Raw genomic sequence first — 26,991 nt, forward strand, 5'->3', positions numbered from 1 at the left:
TGTGCGAAATTTGGGTCGTTCATTTCAACAGAGATTCCACTTCAAAATAAGTAGCTCATTAAGTGACATTGAGACATCTGCCGCTGGCGCGGATGGGTTAGGTAGGGCTGTGGTGCTGATAGAACACAAAACCAGCATAAATCGACCACGTTAACTCTAAGCCCAAAGGCTTGCGGTTTGCATTGATCTGGGTTTACTTCGCACGCCCTAGTTTTCGGATGAGCTGGTGCTGTAAAGTTGCCACACAATAGGTCGGTACACGGGGTGAATCCACTACGAAGGGAAGGACAGAGCGGCTTACCTACATTCTGCTGCAAAAAAAACTCCCCCCCCCGTGACTGACAGGGGACATCACCAATCGAGAGGAACCCAAAATAAACTTGCACGGTTGAAGTAGCGCCCACTAAAGCCGAAATAGGCCTTAACTAACAACACGAATGAAAGATATATCAACAACAGAGAATACTCTCCAACTATTCCAAACAGCAGCCCGGAACAAACAAAAATTCGATCGAGAATTGTTTAAATTGTAACGAGGGTGGGGGGGGGTCAGAAAGGCTCATTTTTCTTGATACATTTCAACTGGAGGGAAATTGAGATTGAAGCTCACATGACTGCGTTTTCAGCGACTTGATTGGCTCAGCTAATACCCTGTTCCTATTGGTGGGCTTCCCAATCTACTCAGTTTTCATTCATTTTTTTTCCTCCCATGGAAGTCCTTCCTCATTGATATCTTTTTCTGGCCGTGTAAGTTTTTTTTAAAAGTTCCACATTTCCTACGTACCGAACTGTTACTATTCTGTTGATAAGACACAAAATGTGGGTCATTATAGATGGTACGTGTGAAAAATGATTTTTGTTTTATATTCATCATATTGTTTTTAACTTGCAGGTCCTTTTGGGAATATTATTTGTAGATTTACACGTGGAAGCGCGTGAACAAATCGCAGAACAGGTACAGCGAAGGAGGCATTTCAGCGCACTGACTTCATCAGCTCCCTGCCAGAGGGAAAATCTCTCACTCTCCCCTATTCCCATAACCCTGTAATAGTTTGCTTCTTAAGGTGCATATCCAATATTCAGTTTCCTTTCGACACTCACAGGCAGAGCATTCCAGATTCGCAGGTGGCGTTAAAATAGTTTTCTCCCATTTAATTGCTTCACCTGTAAAACGCCTTACATCAATGTCCTGCTCTCTGATGAAGGGTCTAGGCCTGAAACGTCAGCTTTTGTGCTCCTGAGATGCTGCTTGGCCTGCTGTGTTCATCCAGCTTCACACTTTGTTATCTTGGCTTCTCCAGCATCTGCAGTTCCCATTATCTCTCTTACATCAATGTCCTCCGCTTGTAGACTCTTCCATCAGTGGTAAACCACTGCCATCAAGTCTGTTTGGACCCCTGATGATTAGGAATGTTTCTAGCTAAGCTCCTTTCAACCTTCTCAGAATGGAACAGACCCAATTTCTCCACTCTGTCTACATTATTGAAGACGCTCGGTCATCACAAAACCCATTCTCCTAAATCTATCTGCACCCTCCGTTCGTTTATTTGATAAAATGTGGTGGTCAAAATTGTATACTATATCCCAGTTTAGGGTGGCCCAGTGTCTTATAAAGGCTTATCTCAGCTTTCTTGCTTTTGTGCTCTAAACCGCTATTTATAAAGGCCAGGATTTTGCACAGCTTTCTAAATCAAACTTTTCCTGCCCCTAGATGAAGGGTCTAGGCCCGAAACATCAGTTTTCCTGCTCCTAAGGTGCCACTTGTATTCATCCACCTCTTTGTCAACTTACCCCACTGTTTTCATCAATATGTGCCCAGAAACATCCAGATCCTTTTATTTCAGCATGCCCATTGGGGCGCCACAGTGTTTCAGTGGTTAGCACTGCAGCCTCAGTGCTAGGGATCCAGATTCAATTCCAGCCTCGTGTAACTGTGTGGAGTTTGCACATTCTCCCTGTGTCTGCGTGGGTTTCCTCCGGGTGCTCCGGTTTCCTCCCACAGTCCAAAGATGTGCAGGCTAGGTGGATTGGCCATGCTAAATTGCCCATAGTGTCCAGGGGTGTGTGGAATTTAGGAGGAATGGATCTGGGTGGGATACTGCAAGGGGTGGTGTGGACTTGTTGGGCCGAAGGGCCTGTTTCCACACTGTAGGGAATCTAATCATATTTTCCAAATGTATTTATATGATATTGTCTCTATTCCTTCTAACTAAAATGAATCACTTCATACTTCTCTGCATTAAAGTTTGTTTGCCAAATTTTCCACTAGTTGTGGCCTGTTGAAGTCTATCACAATACTCTTCACAATGAATACTACTTCCAAGTTTAGTGTCATTTGCAAATGTTGAAATTGTGTCCTGTACACCCAGGCTTCAGCCATTAAGGGGGAACCCCACTGTATATCTTGGACAAAAAAATGCTGAAAAAGCTCAGTAAGTTTGGCAGCATCTGTGGAGAGAAAGCAGAGATAACGTTTCAGGTCCAGTGGCCCTTCTTCAGATCTGTCAGTTTTATTTTAGCATCAATGACCTTTTGTCAGTTTTTAGTTTTCAAAGCACTAGGCAGTCTGAATCTGCCAATTTTATAATGGTTTCCAGTGCAAACCATTGAATTCCCATGTGATGCCTCAGTGATAAAAGTTATACTGAAACATAGAAAGTACTTGCACCTTCTCAACTAGAATAAGAAATTTTAATGAAGTGTATTTTTGTAACTTCTGTGTGACTGTTCAGAACTGTTCTGAGTTTTCATTTAGTATCCCACTCTATGCGTTCCCTCTGACTGAAGAATAACTATTCACCACTGCTCGCGGTTTCCTGTCACTCAGCTGCCTTCATAATCTTTGCTGCCACTGTCCCTTTTATTCTGTGTTGTAATGTTGACCTGTTAACATGGCTGCTAAGATTATAACTAGAGATAGGAACTTCAAGATGATTGTAGCACTTTCAAGCTAGGAAGTTCAAATGAAAAGAGATTTTGTGGATGCTTCAAATTGTGACGGACATACAGAAAGTTTAGATTGATAAATATATATTACTTTGGTTGATTGTTACTAGTTTATCCAATAACTATCCTTTATGATTAAACAACAACTTGTACTTTTTAAAAATTCTTTTGATGATGTGGACATTGTAACATTTGCCCATCCCTAATTGCCCTTGAACTGAATAACGTTGCCAATGTCCTTACAAGTTAACCACAAGACAACAATCTCTTCATCAACATCAACAAAACAAAGAGCTTGTCATTGACTTCAGGAAGCAGAGTGGAGGGCAAGGATCTGTGTGTGTCAATGGTGCTAAGACCATCAAGTTCCTGGGAGTTATCATCACCAACCACCTGTCCTGGTCCATCTATGTCGATGCAATGGTTAGGAAAGCAGAACAATATCTCTACCTGCTCAGGAGGCTAAGGAAATTTTGCATGTCCACAAGGACTCTTACCAATTTTTACAGATTCGGTTTAGAAAGTATTCTATCCTAATGCATCACTGTGTGGTTTGGCAACTGCTGTTCCCAAGACTGCAAGAAACTACAGAGACTCCTGAACTCTGCCCAGTCTATCAAGCAGACCAGCCTTCCATCCATTGACTCCATCTATATTTCTAGCTGCAAAGGGAAACAAATCAACTTAATCAAAGGCTCCTCCCCTCCCAGTTATATTCTGTTCACCCTCTTCCATTGGGCAGAAGCTATAAAAGTTTGTATATGTGCATGAATAGATTCAAGAACAGCTTCTTCCCCACTGTTACTGGATTTCTAAATGGACCTCTCAAAGTTTACATTTAATGCTCACTATCTGTGCACCTTCTCCGCACCCATAACGTTGTATTCTTCATTGTGTTCTATTGCACTTTGTATGGTATGAGCTGCCTGTACTATACAGAAAACAAAACTTTTCACTGTACCTATGTGACAATAATAAATCAACTCAAATCAAAATAGTACACATATACGCCAAACCATCCTCAAAGGGCATTCAAGAACTAGATGGATTTTTAACAATCATAGATGGTAGTTTCATGGTCACTCTTAGTGAGACTGGCTTTGTTCTAGCAAAGAGATGGGATTTAAACCTGCATCCCAAATGCATTAACTGTGTTCTTCAAACTCAAATTAGTCCAGGCATATTGCCACTGGACCCATTTCTCCCCTAAGTGAGTTGGTACTTTTAATTTATTAAAATATCCCAAAGTGCTGGATAGGAGAGTTATAAGAAAATTGACATTGAGCTATATCAGACCAGATGGCCCAAAGCTTGGTCTGTGCAAGGCCCTAAGGATTATCTTATGAGGAGACCCAAATAGAAAGGTTTAAGGAGAAAATCCAAGAGCTTAGATTCCAGACTACAAATTGTAAACCAGAAATGCTTGGAGGCCAGGATTAGATAAACACATATCTCGGGGAGTTTCAGAATTAGAGATGGGATGAAGGAGAGGTGATGGCGGGATTAAGAAACAAGGGCATGAATTTTAAAACCAAAACGCAACGTTATGGGTAAATGGAACTTGGTGAGTTATTTATGTCGCTGATGATTATTAACTATTGTAGTTAATTTTCTTTATTCAATTTCATTTTTGATGCAGGCCTTTGGATCACATCGTTCTCCCCACAACCTGTATTTCATTGTTGTTTCCCAAACAAGTCATAGTGGCTGCATTGAGCTCATTTATTCACTCTGGTCCTGTGATCCTGCTCACTCCTGATCATTAAAACAGATCACAAGTGGTCTGCCCCAATTGATCCCATTCGCAGCATTGGACTGAGACACTGTAATGAACCCATTAGCTTGGATTAGACTATAAGACCATAAAATGTAGCCGAATCCAAGTAGTTTGGGACTGTGGGGCTGAGGAGAAAAGGTTGGAGGTTACAAAGATAGGAAAGATGGGAGAATAACACGGGCTTTTGTGGAATTAGTAATTGTTTCCAATCATGCCATAGGCTGCAGAGAACATGTCCGCGAGGAATTTGGTAACACCCAGACAATTCTGTTTTTAAAACAGAATATTCCTTAGAGAATTATTTACTTTTTCTTCCGGTTTATTTTAATTTTATACTGAATTTTTACATTTTTAGTTGGAAATACAGTTCAACTTGTCAGTCGAAGCAACCACTTGGACTCATTCAAAAGCTTTACTTACTTAGATTTACATTTACACTCCACTGTTAAGATAATGAAGCATGCTAAAGTGCTTTTATACATGCAAGGCACATGTAACTTTGAAATACAGAACTTCCTTGTCTGATTACTAGTTTCCAACCATCTCCACGGCAACAACAATCATGTATATTTATACAGCATCTTTAAAAATAATTAAACATTATAAAATTATTAAACTAAATACGACACTGTGTCACATATTACGTCAGGTGGCCAAAAGCTTGGTCAAAGAGCCGATTTTGAGAAGTGTCTTTTTAAATTTATTTACAATAAATTTACCACAAATTTATTGAGGATGTCACTGGCAAGACCAACATTTTGTTGACCAATCCTATTTTCCCTTTAACTGCTTGGCCTGCTGGGCCATTTCAGAGGGCAGTTGAATCAACCCTTGGGACTGGAGTCACATGCACACCAGAGCAGGTAAGGACAGCAGTTTCCTTCCCTAAAGGACATTTGTGAACCCTATATGTTTGTACAACAATGGTAGTTTGATGGCCACTGTTACTGAAAATAACATGTTCCAAATTTACTCATTGACATTAAATTCCACCAGCTCCCATGATGGGATTTTAAACCCATGTCCCTGTTGGCCAAGGCTCCTGGCTTACTTGCCCCATGATGTTTGTTCTATGTTCCCACTACAACCCTTAAAAGTGGAAAACAAGATATGGAAGTGTGCTTCTTTAGAGAGGGCATTCCAGAGCTTTTGGTCCAGGAAGCTGAAGCTGGGGCCTCCAATAGTGGAGAAATTAACATTAGGAATGTTTGGGATTGCATAACCAGATTGTTTCGCCTGAAAAGTGGAATGTGATTCATCTATGGAGATGATTTGTATGACTGGGAAGAGGAAGACATTGCATTTTTGCACCTCGTGTTAAGACCAATAATTGCCTGTAGTCCAGGTCAGCTGAAACATGAGCTGAGTCAGGGAAAATCCTGCTGCACACACTCCAACCCTGAGTAGATTGTGCATAGTGACATTCCTATATACCAAAGTAGGCTGGAAATGAGACATGGGCACGAGGACAGATTAGTAGTTAAAGTGTGACAGCCAGTGCACTCAGGTGTAGTAGTCTGTAGGATTCCTGTCTCTAGGATTACATACTAACATATGTGCCCAAAATCCAGAGTAGAAATGGGCCATTTTCCAAGGTGACTTAAGCGGGTAACACTTCAGCTTCAGATGGGCATGGTTACCAGTCTCACTCCAGAAACTGGACCTCACACTGACATTCAAAAGCAGTACTGAGGGAGTGCTGCACCATCAGGGGTAGCAATAAATCAGGGCTCAGTCTGTGCTTTGAGTTGGATGGCAGTGATCCAATCACTGTTTCAAAGAACAATGATGTTCTCCAATATCTTATGAAATAGAAGCAAGAGCAGGCCATTTGGCCCTTCAAGCCTCCTCCACTAGTCAAATAAAACCATGGCTGACTTGATTGTGACCTCAACTCCAATCCTAATCCTGTGCTTTCTCAACTCCCTTGTCTATCAAAGGTCTGCCTAACACACTGACAGAAAATCCCACACACTATTGACTCTCAAGAAATTCCTCCTCATCTGCCTTAAACAGGAGACTCCTTATTTTGAAACTGTGTCCCCTAGTTCTCAATGACTCTATGAGAGAAAACATATCTGCAGAATTTTATATTTCAGTAAAATCAGATTCTTCCAAATTCAAATGTGTATCGGCCCAAAAGACCCACCATTCTTGGAAGACTAATGCTGTCATGCCCGGAAGCAGTCAAGCAAACTTTCTCTGAATTGCCTCCAATGCATGTATTCCCCAGATATTCGAGATGAAAACTTTTTTGCTCGGCCTGCTGTGTTCATCCAGCTCTACACCTTGTTATCACAGCACAGCAGACTATTTTTGTCTTTCTATCTCTGTAACATATGTATTGTGGAAAACGCTCATTTGTCCTGCATTGGTAGAATTTTGTCTACTTCAAAGGCACAGCATATGTGTCCGAATCAAACGACTATGGGTTCGACCGAGTCTCATTGCAGTAGGTACGGGCCAGTTATTGACTGCAGCACCGACATGAATGGGTCAGGGGCTCACTTAGCAGCCGATGGGAGCATGCTGTGCGCAAATTAGAGACGGGGCTTCCTAACACGACCACAAGAGGCCGTGAACATTGTGTTCGGTGGAGAGGCGGATTTTGAGATTTCTTCTTGAAATTGACATCTGCAATGCATCGGAAGGAAGAAGCTCCCGAATGCGGCCAGGCAGGGTCCCCGCCCCCGATGAGTAGGGAGGGCTGAGGGTGATGGGATGAAGGAAACTTCAGTCTCTCGGAGTCAGACAGTTGTTGGCGGGGTTGAGTTTAAAGCAGTGACGCTCTATCAGTCCCCTCCCTCCCCGGGGCCTATGTTAATGAGAGGGGGTGTATCCATTCTCGGTTTGCCTGTGAGAGCGGAGGGGAGGGAGAGCAGCTGGGAGTTTGTGGGTGAGCGAACCCTCCGATTCTCTGTGTTGTTTGTAGATGCTTTCCTTTTCTGAATGGTTTTTCTTCTGTTTTGCACAAGGGGTACGGGCTGGAGGAAGGAAAGAGTCCGTTCACTTGGAGGGGGGTGAAGAGGGGAGTGTGTGTGTGTGTGTGTGTGTGTGTGTGTGTGTGTGAGTGTGAGTGAGAGAGAGAATGTGTGTGCGCTTAGGAAGGGGGTGGGGGAAGAGCTCCCCGGCCTTGGCGAGTGCTTCCTGAGCCTGGGGAAGGGCTGGGTTTGGGGCGGCTGCTGCTGCGAGCCAGGGGCAACGTTCGACTTCACCCGCTATCCCCCTGGGGAAGGGGGAGAAAAACACACCGTGCTCCTGAAGCCACCCCCGCCCCCCCAAACCGGGGCTGCCTCTTCTCGGGGAGGGAAGGTGAGGAGAGGGCGGTGTTGCTCTCACTCTCTCTGGCCATCAGCTTACTATTTATAATCTGCTCGGTGGGGAGTAGCGGCACGGAGAGAGCGGGGCTGCCCGCTCTCGTGTAGCTGGAGAGGGGAGCGAGGCGGAAGGGAAGCTGCGCAGTCTACGGGCCATTTTGTTGTGTCGGATTCTCGGAGCCGCTTTGTGGGGAGGGGAGGGGACGGGAGGGACTTGATCGGATTAGGCTCCACCTCCCCTTGTGCCTTCAGACACCCCCACACTCCTCCCGTGCTGGAGAGCCGCTTCCATCATTCTCCCCGCGCATACCCTCTCCACTCCCTCACCCCCAGCGGGAGTGTCTCCGATCCCGGAATGTGTAACAAAAGCCTGTCGCAACTTTCTGGGTCGTGGAACCAGCCTTCCACCGGCCTCAGCTCCCGGGGACGGACAATGAGGAAGAGAAGCGGCGGGGAGAGGTGACCGGAGGGGGGGGGGGGCGGCGGGGGTGGTGTATGATGTTTCATTCGTTCCCGGCCCCATACTGCCGCCACCACCACCTTCCCCGACTGTGTGCACCCTGGCAGTTAAACACCACTACCACCACCACCACCTTCTCCTTGGGTAGCGAATCTCTTCCTACCCGCCCCCACTGCCATGGGTTAGCACATCCACAGGCAGCAACCAGTCGTCGTTGTCGTCGTCCTCCTCCTCCTCCCCGCGACTCCGGGGTCTGCGGCCTCCTGGCTCGCTCCCACACAGTAAACACGGTATAGCCCCGCCCCCAGATCACTGGCCCCGCCTCGTACTTCCTATTGGTAACTACCGACTGTCGCCGCCTTCCCATTCCTGATTGGTTGGTACTATAAGGAGCTGATTGGCTCCTGCCCCCCTCGGATGCGTCACAATGGAGGTTCACATAACGGGGCGGGGATTCCCTCACGCGCGGAATGGGATTGTAACAAAGAGACAGGGAATTCCCACCCGGAATTACTCTCTCCGGTGGAGAGCCCAACGGTGGAGTCACCCTCGTCGGGGTTTGGGGGGCAGAGAAGGAAGGAAGCCAGGAGGAATCCTGCTTGCTATAACCCTCACCTGAATCAGTCAACCCTGGGGAACTGGGGCAGGAGTCCTGCCCGGAGTCCCCCTCTCCCGCGGGGAAAGACAAACGAGGACTTTCCCCCTGGAATTAATCTCACCCTGGAGGAAGGGGTGGGGTGGAGAAAGAGAGACCTGCCCGCTGTCACACTCTCGCGGGGAAGAGACGGATCCACCCAGCGTCACCCGGGGATATTGGATTTCCTCCTGCTCGGAGTCACTCACTGGGTTTCCCGCTCCTCTGAAACTTAAATGACAGCAATGAATCCAGTTCCTTCCAGCTTCCAACCTGAAACCTTCAGGAAAGAAAGAGGAAGCCGAATGCCCTAGTTGAGTCACCCCGGGGAGCCACTGCTGTATTTTGGGTACCGAACTCCTAAACGCGAAGGGCCGCGTGGATTCGGCGAATTTTGAAGCGTCCTGGTTCTTATCACAAATTCAAGAGTGAAAACACTACCCACCAATGAAAAGCTCCAGGGCCAGTGTTGACTGTATCGAGTTCGGGGCGAGCAAGGGGTGGAGCCCAGACTTTATTGACCCAATTGTAATCATCCTTCAATCTTATTTATACTCTGGTGTTCTGTGCCCCTCCAAAAACAGTGAATTCAGCGATCTTACGGTGTTTATCGAACTTTCGACCTACAGGCGATGAATAATATTTACTATTAGTGGTAGCAGAGAGGTTGAACAGTTAGAAGATTCGAAGCTGCTGAGCCGTCTAGGTCTCCTGAGAAAGGAAATCGACTTTTACTTTTTTTAAAAAAAGTGCACGAACACCGCACTGGGCCCGACTCCATATTTTAAACTCAAAAAATACCCTCCCGCTTGCTAACTTGGTTCTTCATTCCCTAAGGGCTTGAATCATAAATTTGTAAACACGTTAACAAATCAAAACACAAATAGCCTTACATAAAGAAGGTCTGGCAGTCTCCATGGAGAAACAACGTAAAGGTTTCGAGTCCAATCTGACGCTGCTTGAGAAGTGACCTTGTTTGGGAATTGCAAGCTAGGGGGAGGGCACCTTGCAAAGTTCAATGCTGTTGAAGCTACTGTCTTGTTTTAATCGTTCATAATTTCTCGAATGCTATTCGTTAAGTTCGGGGACGTGGGCCGCTTTCGCACACAACCAACTGCTTAATATTAAAATATTTTAAAATACGAGATTAGATTTAAGAAACTGTTCGGACTCAAAGTATGTATTCCTAGTTTGGTTGGAAGGGTTTTTGAACCTGCTTCTTGGCAACATAAATAATAGTAATACGGTTCTGTTGGTTTATCGTTCCTCGACTTACTCACTAGACGTTAACTTTTGCAGTGAGCAAGTGCCCCTTCGGTGAATTTAATATTTTAAAATTGACTTTTAATTAAATATGCAGCTTTTGAGCAATCTGGGTAAAGAAAGGATTTAGGTCAGCACTGATTCTCTCAATCTCATGCCACTAAAACAAAAACTGACTTGAAAGCACAGTCACACAGCATGGAAACAGAACCTTCGGTCCAACCAGCCTATCCCAAGTTAACCTAGTCCCATCTGTCTGCTCCTGGTCCATATTTCTCCAAACCTTTTCAATACACGTACTCAAAAGTGTCGTTTAAACGTTGTAACTGTGCCCGCATCCACCACTTCCTCAGATGTTTATTCCACACAAACCACGCTCTGTGTAAATGAATCCAAGATAACAAAGTGTGGGACTGGATGAACACAGCAGGCCAAGCAGCAACTCAGGAGCACAAAAGCTGATGTTTCGGGCCTAGACCCTTCATCAGAGAGCAGAGATCAGAGACCTCTCTGATGAAGGATCTAGGCCTGAAACGTCAGCTTTTGTGCTCCTGAGATGCTGCTTGGCCTGCTGTGTTCATCCAGCTCCACACTTTGTTATCTTGGATTCTCCAGCATCTGAAGTTCCCATTATCACCGTGTAAATGAATAGCACCTCGTTTTTTTTTAAGAAAAACCCCTCTTACCTTGAAATCCCCAATCAAATTCCTAGTCACCTAGTTTGAAGAAGTTATATGCCTGGAAACGTAATTCTGTTTCTCTCTCCACAGATGCTGCAAGACCTGCTGAGTTTCACCAGTGTCTTCTGTTTGTATTAGAGGTGGCATTGAATACCTTTAAGAACACCACGCATAGAAGACACAAACGGAGTGGTCTAGTTAAAGCAATACAAAGTAACCTTTATTTAGCAGAGAAAAAGGGGTGTTGCAGGCTGGGGAGACATTTAGTACCCGTCCCTAGTCCCCCTTGAAGGTGGTGATGAGCTGCCATCTTGAAATGTTGCAGTCCATATTCTGGAAGTAGATGCAGAATATTGTTAGGGAGCAAATTCCAGGATTTGACCCAATATCACTGAAGGACTGGAAAGATCCTTCCCAGTAAGGATGGTGAGCATGATTTAGAGGGAAACTTGCAGGGGTAGTGTGCACACATACTTGTTTATCCTTGTCCTTGTAGAGGGTGGTTATTGGGGGTTTGGAAGGTGCTGTCAAAGGAAGGCTTGTGGAGTTGCTGCATTGCATCACTGAACAAGTGAGGAAGAAGTGAATGGGGTGCTTATCAAGTGATTGGATTTGGCCTGAACTGTGGTGAGTTTGAGTATTGTTAGAGACACACTAATTAAACTAAACTAAAGGAGGACCAAGGCAGAAGTCACACGTTCTTGCCACTTGGAGTACATTGCATAGCCTCAACAAGTATTCCATTACACTCCTGCTCTGTGCCTTGAGAAGAAACAGGTGGTGAGTTACTCAATGTCCAGCCTCTGATCTGCTCTAGCTCAGTAATTATAAGGTAGTCTAATTCAGACTGTTCAATGATGAGCCACCACAATTTCATTTTGTAATCCAGAAGTGCAATTACATACAACCTTATTTTTCCAGTTAACCTCTTCAGAAAATATTACATATTACAGCAAGCAAATTGAACTTCTGTCTCTGTTTAAGCGAGAAGGACACTACCACTGCGTCAAAAGAACTATACTCAGACACCCAGTTTTATTCATCCTATCATATGTTTCCAATTATTGAATTGGATATAAAGCCCATTAAAAGACAGATTTGATAATACTTCAGATGTCAAGGAGAGACAGTCAGATTCTCTTGGTGGTGATTGTCAGTGCTTGGTATATGTGTAAACATTTCCTGTGATTTAATCACCAAGCCTAAATCTTGTCCTGGTCTCATTCAGTATCTACATAGTCCTGCTGAGTGCTTAAACTGGTGAATATATAGTTCTCCATTTCTGACCTTAAAATGGAGGGAAAGATGAAATGGTCAAAGATGTTCAGGCTTATGGACACTGAGGAACACCTACAGAGATATTCTGGGATGGAGTTGATTGCTGTCTAAAAGGTAATGTTATAAGACATGATGGTGCCTATTGGTCTTGGTATTTGTAGAATCTTTGGCCAGTTGAGAACAATGCACTAATCTTGGCACAATTGCCTATTAATTGCAACCCACCGTTTGGAACATGGAGTCTGACAGTCTGAGAAGGTTAACAGTGGAATGGACTCCATTGCTGCTAAGCATGCAGTCAGGGATTAGTTACTTGTGACTTGAGGGGATTAAACTTGTGCACTTTGTTCAAATCCAAAAGGAGTAGCCGCTGCTCTAATAAAGCACTTTGCACCAAGCAAACGCTCTAAGTGAGAATAGTCCATTAACATACTTCAATTATTTCACTTGAAAGTAAGCCACTAGCCAGGAACAATGAGGGGCCTGTGGGGGAAACAAATCTTTAGGTGTTGAATCTGTATTTGCTGGTCATGCCTTTGGGAAAAAAAAGGAGCTAGCTTATTACTGACTGCCAGCATTAATAAATTTAAGGAGGTTCAATAGGAGCCAGTGTGAAGTACAACCTTGAAATACACATTATTACCACTTGGCAAGAGGTTTTACCTAGACATTTGGCCATTTTTCAGAAGAGTATAAAATTTGTTTTTGCATGAGAGAAACAAGTGCTGGGGATCAGAACAGGTGGATTTTTGCCACGTCAGAATCACCTATATAGTTCAGAATCAGCACTAGTGTTCTACACATTCACCCTTGTCATGATGCCAATCTAGATAAAGGCTACTACCACCATTGTGCTCACATGCTTCACCAATTAACTTGCATTTATACTGCACCTTTAACAATTCAGTGGTTTTATTCCCATGTGGCTTGAAGTAAATTTAATGCTACTTTTGGAAAAATGGTCAAATGGAAAAAGTAAAGTGATAGATTTTGCTTTCTGTATTTTGTACCGAATAACTTGGTCAATTGTCACAACATGAAGTCTCATGAAATAAGATGAGGACTTGAGTTATCTTAGCTCAAGTCACATTTGAGTCAATGTTTTGGGTTTAAGCCTTAGCCAGGATTGACCACTTCATAGCAAGCTGACAGTGATGTGTTAGAACATAGAACATAGAAAAGTACAGCACAGTGCAGGTCCTTCGGCCCACGATGTTGTGCCGTGGATTAATCCTAATCCAAAAATAAAATAACCTAACCTACAATCCCCTCAATTCACTGCTGTCCATGTGCATTTCCAGCAGTCGCTTAAATGTCACTAATGACTCTGCTTCCATGACTACCACTGGCAAAGTATTCCATGCGCTCACAACTCAACTCTGTTGTATGGGATACTTTGACATGTTAAAGCAAGGCCTCATCCGCTGGGTATGAAATATCTGAACATATTTCAGAAAGAATAATCACACCATTAAGACAAAGTTCACTGGTTATTTATGACTTGTGCTCAATAATTCTACAAACACTAATGGTGATTCCTATTTTGACTATAATACAGTGGACTTAAGTAAGTCATCTAAAAACTAGACTGAGTGGAGGGAATTATTGGAGGAGGATAGAATGAACCGGTGTCCGTTGGAGTTTAAAAATATTGAGGTGATTCCATTAAAGCAGAAGATCCTCAGGGGCCTTCAAAGTGGGTACAAACAGGATGTTTCCTAGTGAAGAGAACAGAACTGGGGGTCCCTTTAAAACAAGGCACTGCTGTTCAAGACAGGCAAGGATGTGACGGGTTCTCATTAAAATGTCCTATTTTTGATTATTTGATCATTTCAATTTCCAACATTTATTCCAAAGTTGGTCTTGCTGCCCAGTGTTATGTTTGTTCTTGGAAGGAGGAAACATTTGCTTAAATAATCAACTTGAGAAAGGTGTAGTTAAAAATTAAATTAAGAGCAACTTCAGAGCTAAGAATTCTGCAAGAGGTTATTCATCTCCTGTCTCCCCAAGGCCTATCAGCCATCTACAAGGTAGAAGTCTGGAGTGTGATAGTGTTGATGCTGCACTCCATTCGAGAAGCTTGACACCCTCCAGGATTAAAGCTTGCTGGATTGTAGAAAATTGAGGTGTTGCCATTTATTCCAACCACTTAGTGGTAACTGTAGCATCTACAAGATACTCTGCAAATAACTCACCAAGGCTCCTTTTGACTTGCACATTCCACTTGCAAAGTCCCCTCTAAACATAAACTATATGGACTTGGAACTAAAATTTCTGTTCATTTGCCACCACTAGGTAAAAATCCTGGAACTTCCACCCAAACAGTTCTAGGGATGTCCTTAAAATTAAGGTTTGCAATAGTCCAAAAGGCAGCTCACCACCACCATCTTCTCCATTGCAGCTAGGGATGGAGAATAATGCTGGCCTAACCAGGAATTCTATCACTGGAATGAGATAAATAGCAATAATATTAATGGCTATTTAGTATCAGCCAAATCACTGGCTTTATCAGAAAAGAAAAAGGAGAAAGCATCAGCACTCTCACCATGTTGAGAATTTGGAATTTAGCTTAGCTTCACCACAGCTACAAGTCTGATCTTCTAAAACCAAGATCCTGCTTTTCCAGAGAGACCGTGTCCAATATATGTGCATCCTGTTCGTATATCACTGGCATCAGGAAAGCTTCCTGTTGCTTTGAGAGAAGACCATCACCGACATTGTGGACCTCCCAACTGTACAAGACTAATCAACACTGACCATCTTTGACAGATTGATACTAACTAGGTAAGAACGTTTTTTTGCTTTCACTCATTTTCTTCCTCCCCCCGCCAGACTCTCATTAACTTCGTATTGTTTTTATTGATCAGATTGTCTTCTTACCTTATTTTTCCCCTTCATGTCTCAGGCTGGTTTCCCTGAAATGTCATTGTGCCTTCTAGCATTAATGTATATCATCTCTGAAATCCCACCTGTCTATCCCATCCCAGTGCTCAATCACAAAACTCAGGTCTGAAATTACAGATTCTTGTTTTCTCACACTCAAAATTGGCCCAGTCTGGTTTCCGTGCTGCCCACAGCAGACAACCCGGGTTAGTCACCCATAGTATTCTGATTACAACTGTGATGCTATCATCCTAGACCTTTCTGTACTGTCACATGGCTTGTCACTATTTCCAGTCTACTTCAGTCAAATTACCCTTGGTGATTCCATTTCATTCCCCCCACCCATGCAGCTTCCACATTTGAGATTTCTTGCCTCTTTTCCCTAACATAGTTTGTTACTTGTGCACAGGATAGAATTCAAAATATGGTGATAATAAAAATGTGACTCGTCAGTCTGTCACTAGCACCATCCCTAGAGTCTGAGGATTTCCCTCATTTAAGTGGGGCAGATGAACCAGAAAATTCCACAATTGAACATCAGGAAGACCCTGGCAAGAAACAGCCTCAAACCCATTCAAAACTGCAGCTGAGCTAACCTGCAAGCAGTTTGTTTTTGGTCTGATTTAATGCTTATTTCTTGCATGTCTTGCTTTCATATTTGAAACCATACTTCCATGCACACTGACATGACTATCAAAAGCCTGATCCATTTGTTAACTCTAGTCTATCAAAACTCACTTTTACCACACTTGCTGGCTACCCAGTTTTTACTTTGTTAATCCAGAGTAAGAGTTAACTCATTAGTAAGTTAATGTCAATTCAGATACGAGCCTAGTGGTGACACCAAAAATACCTTTCCTTCTTCATACAGTTTGACTAGAGTCACAACTCAACCTTTTAAAAAAAAAATCAGAGTATTCAAACACTTGACACTGGAACGCAAGGCGCATAAGTCTAGTGTCCAAAGACCAGGATCTCCTCACCCAGAGGTATGAATACTATTACTGTTCCAAAATAGCTTGAGTGCAGTGAGCCAAACTTTAAATTCTAGTCATTGTTGTGCATTCCTTTAGTTCCAACCCATTTTACCTCTGCAGCCTTATCCCCCAATCTGTAATCAAGCATCTCTTACCCCTTCCCCCTCCCCTCATTCTTTAATGAAACATTCATATCTCCAATATCTAGGTAATCACCTGTCCTCTATTGCAGAAAGGGTCTCTTAGAGATTTGATGACCTAACTCACTTGCAAGGGATCAGTATTTGCTCCACAGCTTCATGGTGAGGAGCTTTGGTCCGTTACTTACATTCAAAAGAAAGGAATGCAGCTTGGAGGTGGTTGGTATTTAACCTAAAGAGATAGCAATGCAAGGGCTCCTCTCTGGAGCCAGTGCTTCTCCCCACTGGCTAACAAGTAGATTTTGTCAGGCTGAACACCAGGTTCTCTCCTACAAAAATGTGGGATGTCAAAACAGAGGTGAAAACAGTGAAGTTCAGATTCTAATGACTGCTTAACTTTCCACCTCTCTCATCATTTCTCCCTTCGTTAGATTTCAAATAGCAGAGGTTTCAATAACATTTGGCAGGAGCGTGTTGGAGAATAGCCCACATGGGGTTCAAAGTCTTCTCTCATTCACCAGTAAGGATCCTCAAGTGATATGCTGGGGCTCTCCATTTCCATTCATAAAGTCTAGTGAAAATGGTTATTTTCATATTTGGGAACTTGAGTCAGTATCAATGGGAGGTGATAACTGAGTATTTAAATTGGGCTTGTTTCTGAAGTGAGTGCTGATACCCTTTGTTGAGTTGGTGGGGGCTCTGGTCATATCAGACCCAAGTGCATACTCTGCACTGAGTTGTGGCTGTCATCACTGGGCATTTTGTGCACTGCAATTTTTGTAGAAGAGTAATGTCTCAATATTTACTTCATTATTATGAATGAGAAAAAAATTGGCTTCCAAATGGCTTATGGGTGGGTACTTGTACAGAAATTATTAATGTTCACTCAGATTTCCCAAGCATTTTATTGGCTGTGAAGTTCTTTGGGACATCTGGAGGTCACGAAAGGAGCTTTTTCTTGCACAATCTCAGCCAGTGCTGAAAATTCAGCACAGCAAGTCAGTTTGAAGCACCACTGCAGAGATAGTGACTGGATAGGATTACAGGAATGGGTGCAATTTTATTTAGATTTATCACTAGCGACAGAAGCAGTCATTCTAAATGAATTTATGAAATTCAGCATCCTAGACTAGCCCCTGAGGCTCTCAGCAGTACTGGAGTCAGTGATGAGGAAGTTGAGAAGATCCAATTCAGTTCTTTCTTGTGGACACAGCAAGCCCCTTAGTTACCATGATAATAAAATGTGAGGCTGGATGAACACAGCAGGCCAAGCAGCATTCCAGGAGCACAAAAGCTGACGTTTCGGGCCTAGACCCTTCATCAGAGAGGGGGATGGGGGGAGGGAACTGGAATAAATAGGGAGAGAGGGGGAGGCGGACCGAAGATGGAGAGTAAAGAAGATAGGTGGAGAGGGTGTAGGTGGGGAGGTAGGGAGGGGATAGGTCAGTCCAGGGAAGACGGACAGGTCAAGGAGGTGGGATGAGGTTAGTAGGTAGCTGGGGGTGCGGCTTGGGGTGGGAGGAAGGGATGGGTGAGAGGAAGAACCGGTTAGGGAGGCAGAGACAGGTTGGACTGGTTTTGGGATGCAGTGGGTGGGGGGGAAGAGCTGGGCTGGTTGTGTGGTGCAGTGGGGGGAGGGGATGAACTGGGCTGGTTTAGGGATGCAGTGGGGGAAGGGGAGATTTTGAAACTGGTGAAGTCCACATTGATACCATATGGCTGCAGGGTTCCCAGGCGGAATATGAGTTGCTGTTCCTGCAACCTTCGGGTGGCATCATTGTGGCAGTGCAGGAGGCCCATGATGGACATGTCATCAAGAGAATGGGAGGGGGAGTGGAAATGGTTTGCGACTGGGAGGTGCAGTTGTTTGTTGCGAACTGAGCGGAGGTGTTCTGCAAAGCGGTCCCCAAGCCTCCGCTTGGTTTCCCCAATGTAAAGAAAGCCACACCGGGTACAGTGGATGCAGTATACCACATTGGCAGATGTGCAGGTGAACCTCTGCTTAATGTGGAATGTCATCTTGGGGCCTGGGATGGGGGTGAGGGAGGAGGTGTGGGGACAAGTGTAGCATTTCCTGCGGTTGCAGGGGAAGGTGCCGGGTGTGGTGGGGTTGGAGGGCAGTGTGGAGCGAACAAGGGAGTCACGGAGAGAGTGGTCTCTCCAGAAAGCAGACAGGGGTGGGGATGGAAAAATGTCTTGGGTGGTGGGGTCGGATTGTAAATGGCGGAAGTGTCGGAGGATAATGCGTTGTATCCGGAGGTTGGTAGGGTGGTGTGTGAGAACGAGGGGGATCCTCTTGGGGCGGTTGTGGCGGGGGCGGGGTGTGAGGGATGTGTCGCGGGAAATGCGGGAGACGCGGTCAAGGGTGTTCTCAATCACCGTGGGGGGGAAGTTGCGGTCCTTAAAGAACTTGGACATCTGGGATGTGCGGGAGTGGAATGTCTTATCGTGGGAGCAGATGCGGCGGAGGCGGAGGAATTGGGAATAGGGGATGGAATTTTTGCAGGAGGGTGGGTGGGAGGAGGTGTATTCTAGGTAGCTGTGGGAGTCGGTGGGCTTGAAATGGACATCAGTTGACTTATGTTGAGATATGGGCAATTGGAAAGCCAACCACTAGTTGGCTTTAGGTCATGCCACAGGTATAAAGATATTGTGGGATCACATTTACCACAGGCAAATCTTAATCCAGCAGCCCACTGCCATCTTCAGGCTAACTCAGGATAGACAGCTTTGTCCATAATTCCCCCAACTTTGTCTGTATTTTTATTCCTGATATAGACCCTCATCTTTAAACTGGTGGCTTTCCTCTGGCTGCACTATTGACAGTCTTCACCTCAAATATACCCTTGACCCATCTGTTCCATTTAGATTCAGCTGCTTTTAAGCTTATGAACTTTTTAAAATTCCATTTATTTCAGTCATGGGATTTGAGCATTGCTGGCACATTTATTGCCCATCCCTAAAATGCCCAGAGACAGTTCCAAGTCAACAACATTGCTGTGGGTCTTCAGTCACACATAGGCCAGACCAGTAAAGGAGGGCAGTTTCTTTCCGTAAAAAAGGGAACTTAGTGAACCAAATGGGTTCACTGAGTAAGAGTACTGTGTTAGGTGCAGGATGTTCGAGTGGATCAAGAACATATGGTATAATTTGGAAATTCTTCGGTTGTACTAGCCTACATTTATTCACTCAATGCTAGTGACAGCACAATCACTTGTTTGTTCAGGCAGCAAGACAATATAATGCCTTGACACAAACCCACAGACCTGTGGAGCAAGAATGCTACCAGCTGGAGCAATTAATATTTAAAAGGCATCTGGAGCTTATGAATTTATGGGATGTGGGACAAATGCTGGCAAAAAGGACAATTTGTTTAGGATATTCAGCCAGCATGGACAAGTTGGACTGAAAAGGCCACCTGTACAGCATAGAAACAGACTATACTGAGTTCTTTTGCTACTTGCAAGATGTCAACCATAGTTGACTTCTTCCACTTGAAGCATTTAATTCAGACCTATTGTACAGGGCATGCAGGAGATGGGCTTGATGGAAAAAAACACTTGTGTTCTAAGCCTTCTAACTAGTTATGGTTCAGTCAAGCAGCATATAGAGACTTAAAACATTTTCTACATCTCCTTTCATTCCCACAAATTTAAAATTCCAGAACTCCAGTTAAAGCTTATTGAGAATGCTCAATATTAATCAAAAACTACAGAACTCCACATTACAACCTTCGGGAGTCAAAGTGCCTAATTGGAAGATGAGGTGCTGTACTTTGTGCATTGAAGCAAGGAAACAGTGGAGCAGGCCTATTAGAGAAAGAGTTGGATTAAAAAGCAACTGGAAAACTAGACTTGTTTGTAAGTGAAGTGGATGTGTTCCACAAAGCAGTCATCTAATTTGCATATGGCCTTCTCAAAGCAACACAGTAGTGTAATAACTCCAGTAAATCACTTCACCTGGAAGAATGGTTTCTGCCTCAGTTCTAAACAGTCAACTAAACCTGTGAATGTGTTTATGGGAGGCAGATTCGAACTGCAGCTAGTTCTGGTGCATGCATCTGACAAATAATGCCCATCAACCATTTAGCTCTATTTAGTCTCCTGGGAGACTAATCTATCAAATATTTTCAGTGCTCCCATGATACATGAACAAAAACTACGTGTTTAAAGTGTTATTAGCTTCAATAGCTGCTTGGGTTGTTAGAAGGAAGCACTTTTTCCACAAAGGGTAGTGGAAATCAAACTTTATCCTTTAAAAAAATCTGTGGATCAGATTTTTGGAAAAAGGTAAATGGTAAGTGCGAAGATGAGTTAAGATGCAGACTGCCCAAAATTAAATCTGGGTCATTAAAATGGTGTGAGTGGGGTAAGGGGAGGAAATGGAAACCCACTTTGAGTGGGTGTTTAAGTTATTTTGCAATTTTATTTCACCAATTTGGGACTGCTGCACATTATTGTACCTCTGGGGTCACCTTGTGGCAAAGGGTTTTGATTTTATGCTGAGATTTAAGGACCCAAGTTGAGCACTGCATTTTGACTTGGTATTCAGTGCCAAGCAATCCCATCTTCATCTTGCTGGCTGCTTCAAATTGCCTGCTTTCCTTAGCAAAAGCACTGTGGGCTCCAAGTTCATCTGCTGGCTACTTAGGGTAGTAATATTAAACTGTAGCTTTGTAAGAACAATGAAGTTTAGATGCAGAGTTGTGACCCAGAAGTCAAATTGGAAACCTGTCATAATGTCATACAAGGAATTATTAGAAAAAATGAAACTCGGACTAAGTGACTGCTTTGAGGAGTACCTGTCCTACCACAGGGATAACCCTGACCTCCAGCAGCTTGCCATTAAGGTTTTACAGCCTTGTTTGTATCCTCAGTTTGCTCTTAGAAGCCCATTCTCTCCTTTAACCTTAACTCACATCCATTCTACATCTCATTCACCATCAAGAGCTGCATCTTTTCCATGGGCGTCTCCTTCATCTGACCTCTTGCTCTGCTTCTAAAAAGCAGAGGAATGTCAATCATCTAAAGACTGAAGTCATACTGGACTCAATGTTAACTTTCTACAGATGCTGCCAGACCTGCTGTTTCTCCAGCATTGTCTGTTGGAAAGAATCACCCTCCATTTCTGCCAAATGCACCTCCCTAGTCAGCATGCCAGAGGGCATGTTCCTTCCATGACCTGTGTCAAAATTCTCAACACAGTCACCCCCTCCCACAGCATCTTTCCATGCAATTACAGGGAATTAAATATCTGCTTTTTCACCTGAGGCAGAAACCATTCCTTCTGGGTGATGATTTATTTGTACTCAAGTTATTACACTGGGTTGCTTAGAGAAGGCCATATGTACATTAGATGACTGCTTTGTGGAACACATCCACTTCATCGACAAACAAGCCTAGTTCTCCAGTTGCTTGCTTTTTAATCCATCACCTCACTCTCACTAATAGACCTGCTCCAGTGCTGCCCTGCTTCAAGGCAAGTTGGAAGCACAGCATCCCATCTTCCAATTAGGCACTTTGACTCCTGCAGGTTGTAATGTAGAATTGTGTCATTTGATCTAAAATTGAGAATGCTCAAAGTGCTTTAATTGGAGGAGTTCAGGGATTTGAAATTTATGGGGATGGAGGGTGATTTGAAAATAATGTGCCAGATTGTGCAAGTTGTGGGTTCAAGTGTCACTACTTGTATGTAAATCTGTTACAAGTACTGCATAGCTACAGGATGTTAGAGTGGAACAGGTACAATTGAGTTCTCCAGCTGTACTAGCCTACATTTATCCACTCGATACTAGAGACTGCGTGGTCACTCTGTTCAGGCAGCAATGAGACAAGATAAAGCAGCTGCCAAAAACACCTCAAAAGTAATTAATAACTTTGGGAGATTCTGTGAACGTATCACAGCTAGTCTGCATTCCTTTTGTTTTGTTTTTTTGAAAAGGCCTTTTTAAAAAAAATGTCCACAGATCCCTGGAGCAGATGGGCCTCAAATCTAGGCTTCCTAGTTCAGAGGTAGGGATATTGCCACTGCCACAGGTCCTCGAAGCCTGCCCAATTAGCAATTTGGATGAAACATTAAGTTCAGATAGATCGTTCATCTGATCCCCTCTAGTCTCATTAAGTTTACTTAAGCTGCTGTTTATGAAGGCATTAATTGGTACAACATTTACTGTTGTAGCTACGATATTCTGTATTTCTATTACAGAAGGCCTCCATATTCTGGTCTGTGACCACATTACAAGGTTGTTAAATTTTGGATTCTTAACTCAAAAAGAAGAAGGTAGCTAGCCACTTGCTGACGAGATTTGAGGCACAGCAAATGTAAAGACAATTTGTCAGCTCAGTTTTTGTTTTGCCAATTTTCATACCTGCTCATTTTTCTTCATCCCTCCCAACTTAAATCACAGTTGAGGGGCACAGGGCATGGAATGCAAAATGTTCCTAAGCTCTAGACAGAATCTACTGGATAGTCACAGAGTGTAAGTAGTCAGATATCTCGTTCTCTTTAGATAAAGATTAAAAGAGTCACTTGGATCATTCTGCTGAATGGAGACCACTTAAAAAAAACTGGGTAGTGCCTTTAACTCAACTCAAGATCACCAAGCCAACCCCTTCTCAATGGGAAACATTAACTATTTAAAACAACTTGCATCACTACAGCTCCTTGGATACATGATGATTCACAGGAGTATTATTAAAACATCTGTTTTTAAATTTAGTTTTTCCTTGTATGGCTCAGTATTCGCAGCAACATAGCCAGTCTAGCAACAGTTACCCAGAGCAAAAGAGATAACATTTGAGTCCAGTATAGCTCCTGTGACTGGGAGAAATATTATTTCAGGTACTTGACCAAATAGACAAGTATTTAAGCATTATCTTGCAAGTTTGACTTTTGCAAACTAAAACCTCCATTATAGCTAACATATTCAAAGGGACTATTTGTCAATGTTTCAGATGGCTTTGGATCAATGAAACTTTGAAGTATTCATGCTGCAGTCATTTAATCTGGTAATTCACTTGCTGGGATCACAAATTTAGTTTGCATAACTGGTGTTCACAACTGTGTTGTGGTTTTAAGATGGATTTGACAGTGGGTTTGATTATATCTCCTGCATCAGGCATTAAGTTAATTTGAAAATGTTTTTAATTCTGGAAACTGAGGGAGTCAGATTACCACAGCTGAGTTTATGAAGCTTAGTACTGGTCTCAAATGCAGTTAAACTACTTTAAGTAAATAAAACTGATCCTGCTTTTGTTCATATCCCACTCAAATAGTGATCTTACTTCTGTATATAGTTTGGGGGGGGGGGGGGTTTTCTGGACTTTTGCTGGCCACCAACTCATCTTTACTTCCCAATCTTTGCTAAGAACAGCCCATAATGTGGAAAGCTTGTGCTGCCTGATAGTGTGGCCTGCTGTGACAAATTACAGCAGATAGTCAGCATCCACAGCTGTGAGCTATTTCAATACTGTTCATTTCAGACATGTTTGTTGTACCTTAGACAACATCCTAATAGTCACTCCCATACATGGCTTGGGATTCAAACTGGGCTTCATCATGGATGTTGTCAAGCTGTTGTTGGCATTACACCTATCTGGGCAAGTACACTGTATGACTTGTGCTTTATTAGGTGGTGGACTAACTTTGGGAAAGTTAGGAATAGAATTGCTGCAGATTTCCCAGCCTCTGACCTGATCTTGAATACTGTATAGCTGAAAGCAGGTGATTAATATTTTGAAGAATAAATGTGGATGAAATCAGCAAGCCGACAAACTAGCAGCAGTTTCCAAAGAAATGGAGGAACCAGGAGAAAACTGCTGAGTAACTAAGGGTACATGGCTGAAGGCTGAGCCACTGAAATACTGGATGAAACAAGAGACAGGTGAACTTTTCAGTATTGAATAGTGTGCCAGAAAACTGGTACATTAGAACAGACAGTTACTTGAGAAACAAAGTGAATGGCAGACATCTGTAAGACCAAGAAAGGAAACAAACAGAAGAACTGAAGATACTACGCTTAGGGCTTAACGTTATGGCTATTGAAAACAATTGCATGGGGAATGGAGAATGGTTTTTTTACACTGTTCTATTCAAATTCAGTCTTGATTTATCACAAGGATAGAATCGTGGGGGTGGGGGGAGTGAAGATCAAAACAGAGGTCATGAGATGCATCCTCATGAAAAGTAGCTACAGAGATAATGGATACACTGATAAATTGAATATTTTTATTTTGACAATACTGGAAGATTGTCAAACTACCTGTATAACTGCTTTATTCTAAAGGAAGCAGACATAAAAAAGCAACTTTTGGCCAGTTAGTTCCAAGGTGTTATTGGCAAAAGATTGTAGAGGGTGTATTAGATGGTTTAGAGATACATGTAATCAAACAAAGTCAGCACAGCTTCATTGAAGGGAATGGTCTGAAATTTTAGTTGTCTTGATGGTAACAAGCAAAGCAGATAAAAGCAGTGGATTAATATTTGGATTTCCAGAAGGGTTCTGGAAATGTACCATCCATTACACTACTTAAGAGCCCATCTTGTTGGATGTAGGTATTAGCACAGATAGAGAACTAGCTAATTCCAGACAGCTGGGATAAAGGCAGCATTCCAGGATGATAACCTGTTACCAGCAGAGTGCTACAGAGATCAGTGCTGGGCCACAATTTACAAAGACTTGGATAGGAAAAAAAAAGTACTGTAGCAAATGATAAATTGGTGGAATGCAAGTGTGCAGCAAGATAGATACGTTATGTAGACTAGCGGGGAAAGTATAAAGTTAGGATGAATCATGGAGCTGAATATCACTTAAGTGGAGAAGTGACTGCAGAAAGCTACAGCACAGAAGAGCTTGTGCATAAATCATAGGAATAGCATACAAGATAAGATAAAGGACACATTCTATTTATTTTTCTTTACTACAGAAAGAAAAGTTGGGATATTACTTTTATTCAGGACTGAGATAGATACTTAACCAGGAAAAGAAAGGGTATGGGAAGTCAGGGAATTGAAGTTGCAGATCATCAAATCAATGATCTCACTGAACAGTAGATCAAACTTGATGAGTTGACTAGCCTACTTCAGCTACAAGTCTGGGAGCTTTTATATGCAGAAGCAGAGACAAATGTTTTCCTTCAGTCATTATGACATTGTGTTTGAAGACAATGGAAAGGGGTATAAACACATTGAATATTTTTGAACACAGAAGGAACAATTCCAAGTTCCATGGCCTAATGGACTGCTCGATAATACAATCTTGCAAGTTGGTAGATGATGCTTCTGTGAAGCAAGTTCTGGAGATGAACATTTGTTCACTGATGAAGGACATTAAGGCTGTCTGCTCAAAATGGTTGACTAAACCAGGCCAAAAAGCTCTTTACAGAGTGATTCATTCTCTGGGCCTCATCTTTCCTACAGCTCCAAATGCTTCACTACCTGCAGCTGCTATTTTCAAAGACCCAAATCACATTTGTGATTCCAGTTCTTCCCCCCCACCACCACAGAAGTTTAATATTTACTCCATATCTTATTCTGGCAAGTTTGTCAGGAAGGAAACTGGCCAAGTGGGAAGATCAAAGTAAATACATTGAAGTTGGGTTTTTGTACACCAAAAACCATCAGTTCTGTTTAAATCTAAAACCTCTTGACGCCTGTCCTCTTGGGGGCAGGGGAAATTCTTCTTGGACCTATTGCCTTCAGAAGCCAGGTGAAACTAAAAGTTCTATTTGTTTAAAATCCCAAGAATAACTGGCATGGGGTGTGGGGGGTACGACCCCTCCTATCACCTAGATATTAGCAGTGCCGTCACAACCACACTATCCTCAGGTTTGCAAATCTGCAACTGGAAATAGATTTTGTTCAAAAATGTTGATACAATAAAGTCTTTCATGCAGGGTCAAAACATCAAGAGTAGCAGACAGTCAAGTGGCAGAAAGGGACTTAATAGGAAGTAGTTGGAATAAGTGAATATTGAGGCTGCTTAACTAACCCTTAGAGAAATTCCTCCAACTGAGGTGTTGGCTCTCATTCTTTTCCAATTCAATGTTTAACTTGTAGGTTTCTTTGGCTAGATCTTTTAAATATGTCCAAATTTGCTCTCATTCTATTCTAGAAAGATACTAGTCAATATGGAATATTGATAGGATCGAGATTGTTAGTACTTTTAACTGTTAAGCCTGAAGACCAGAACCAGAATACTCTTAAAAACTTAATCCAAGCAAGTGCTGCTTGGCCTGCTGCATGCATCCAGCTCTACACCTTGTTAGGGATTTAGACAATACAGACTTTCCTACTTTTGCATTCTAAAAGGTCAGCTCCAGTACTGGCACAGAGGTTGCAGCAACACGTTACTGCCATCTTCAAGTTTTAGAGGTTCCAGATCTTTGCTCCTTTACCACATTTGATTTTATTGACTTAGTCTCCGTAGCCCTCCAAAGGAGCCACTTTATTGCTTTTCACTTGCTGCTTGCCTACATGGAAGGTAAATCTAGAATAATCTCCCAACAATGCTCATAACTGAGGAGTAATTGGATGACAAACTGATAAAGGAGTCCTTAGAAAAAAGGTCAGAGCTACAGGTTAAAAGCTAAAGGTGTAGTGATAGGATTGGGGAGAAGGTAAAGTTTGGAATTTTATT

The 26,991-nt window shown here is 43.0% G+C and overlaps 1 protein-coding gene across 4 annotated transcripts in view; it reads left to right on the forward strand.

The window, feature by feature from the left end:
* The first annotated feature begins 7,577 nt into the window (after window positions 1–7,577).
* Window positions 7,578–26,991, forward strand: part of sin3aa (SIN3 transcription regulator family member Aa) — a 116,866-nt gene continuing 97,452 nt past the window's right edge. The window contains exons 1-2 of one of the 4 annotated variants that reach the window (XM_048520576.2): window positions 7,578–7,619; window positions 14,982–15,139. The gene's annotated coding sequence lies outside the window, so the exon portion shown is untranslated. Of the gene's footprint in view, window positions 7,620–7,931; window positions 8,036–8,352; window positions 8,500–9,364; window positions 9,663–14,981; window positions 15,140–26,991 lie in introns of those variants that run through there. The other 3 variants (XM_048520581.2, XM_048520578.2, XM_048520577.2) reach the window with 3 other exon arrangements.

This window comes from Stegostoma tigrinum, chromosome 36 (genome assembly GCF_030684315.1).
Source record: "Stegostoma tigrinum isolate sSteTig4 chromosome 36, sSteTig4.hap1, whole genome shotgun sequence".
In the NCBI taxonomy this organism is placed as follows: Eukaryota; Metazoa; Chordata; class Chondrichthyes; order Orectolobiformes; family Stegostomatidae; genus Stegostoma; species Stegostoma tigrinum.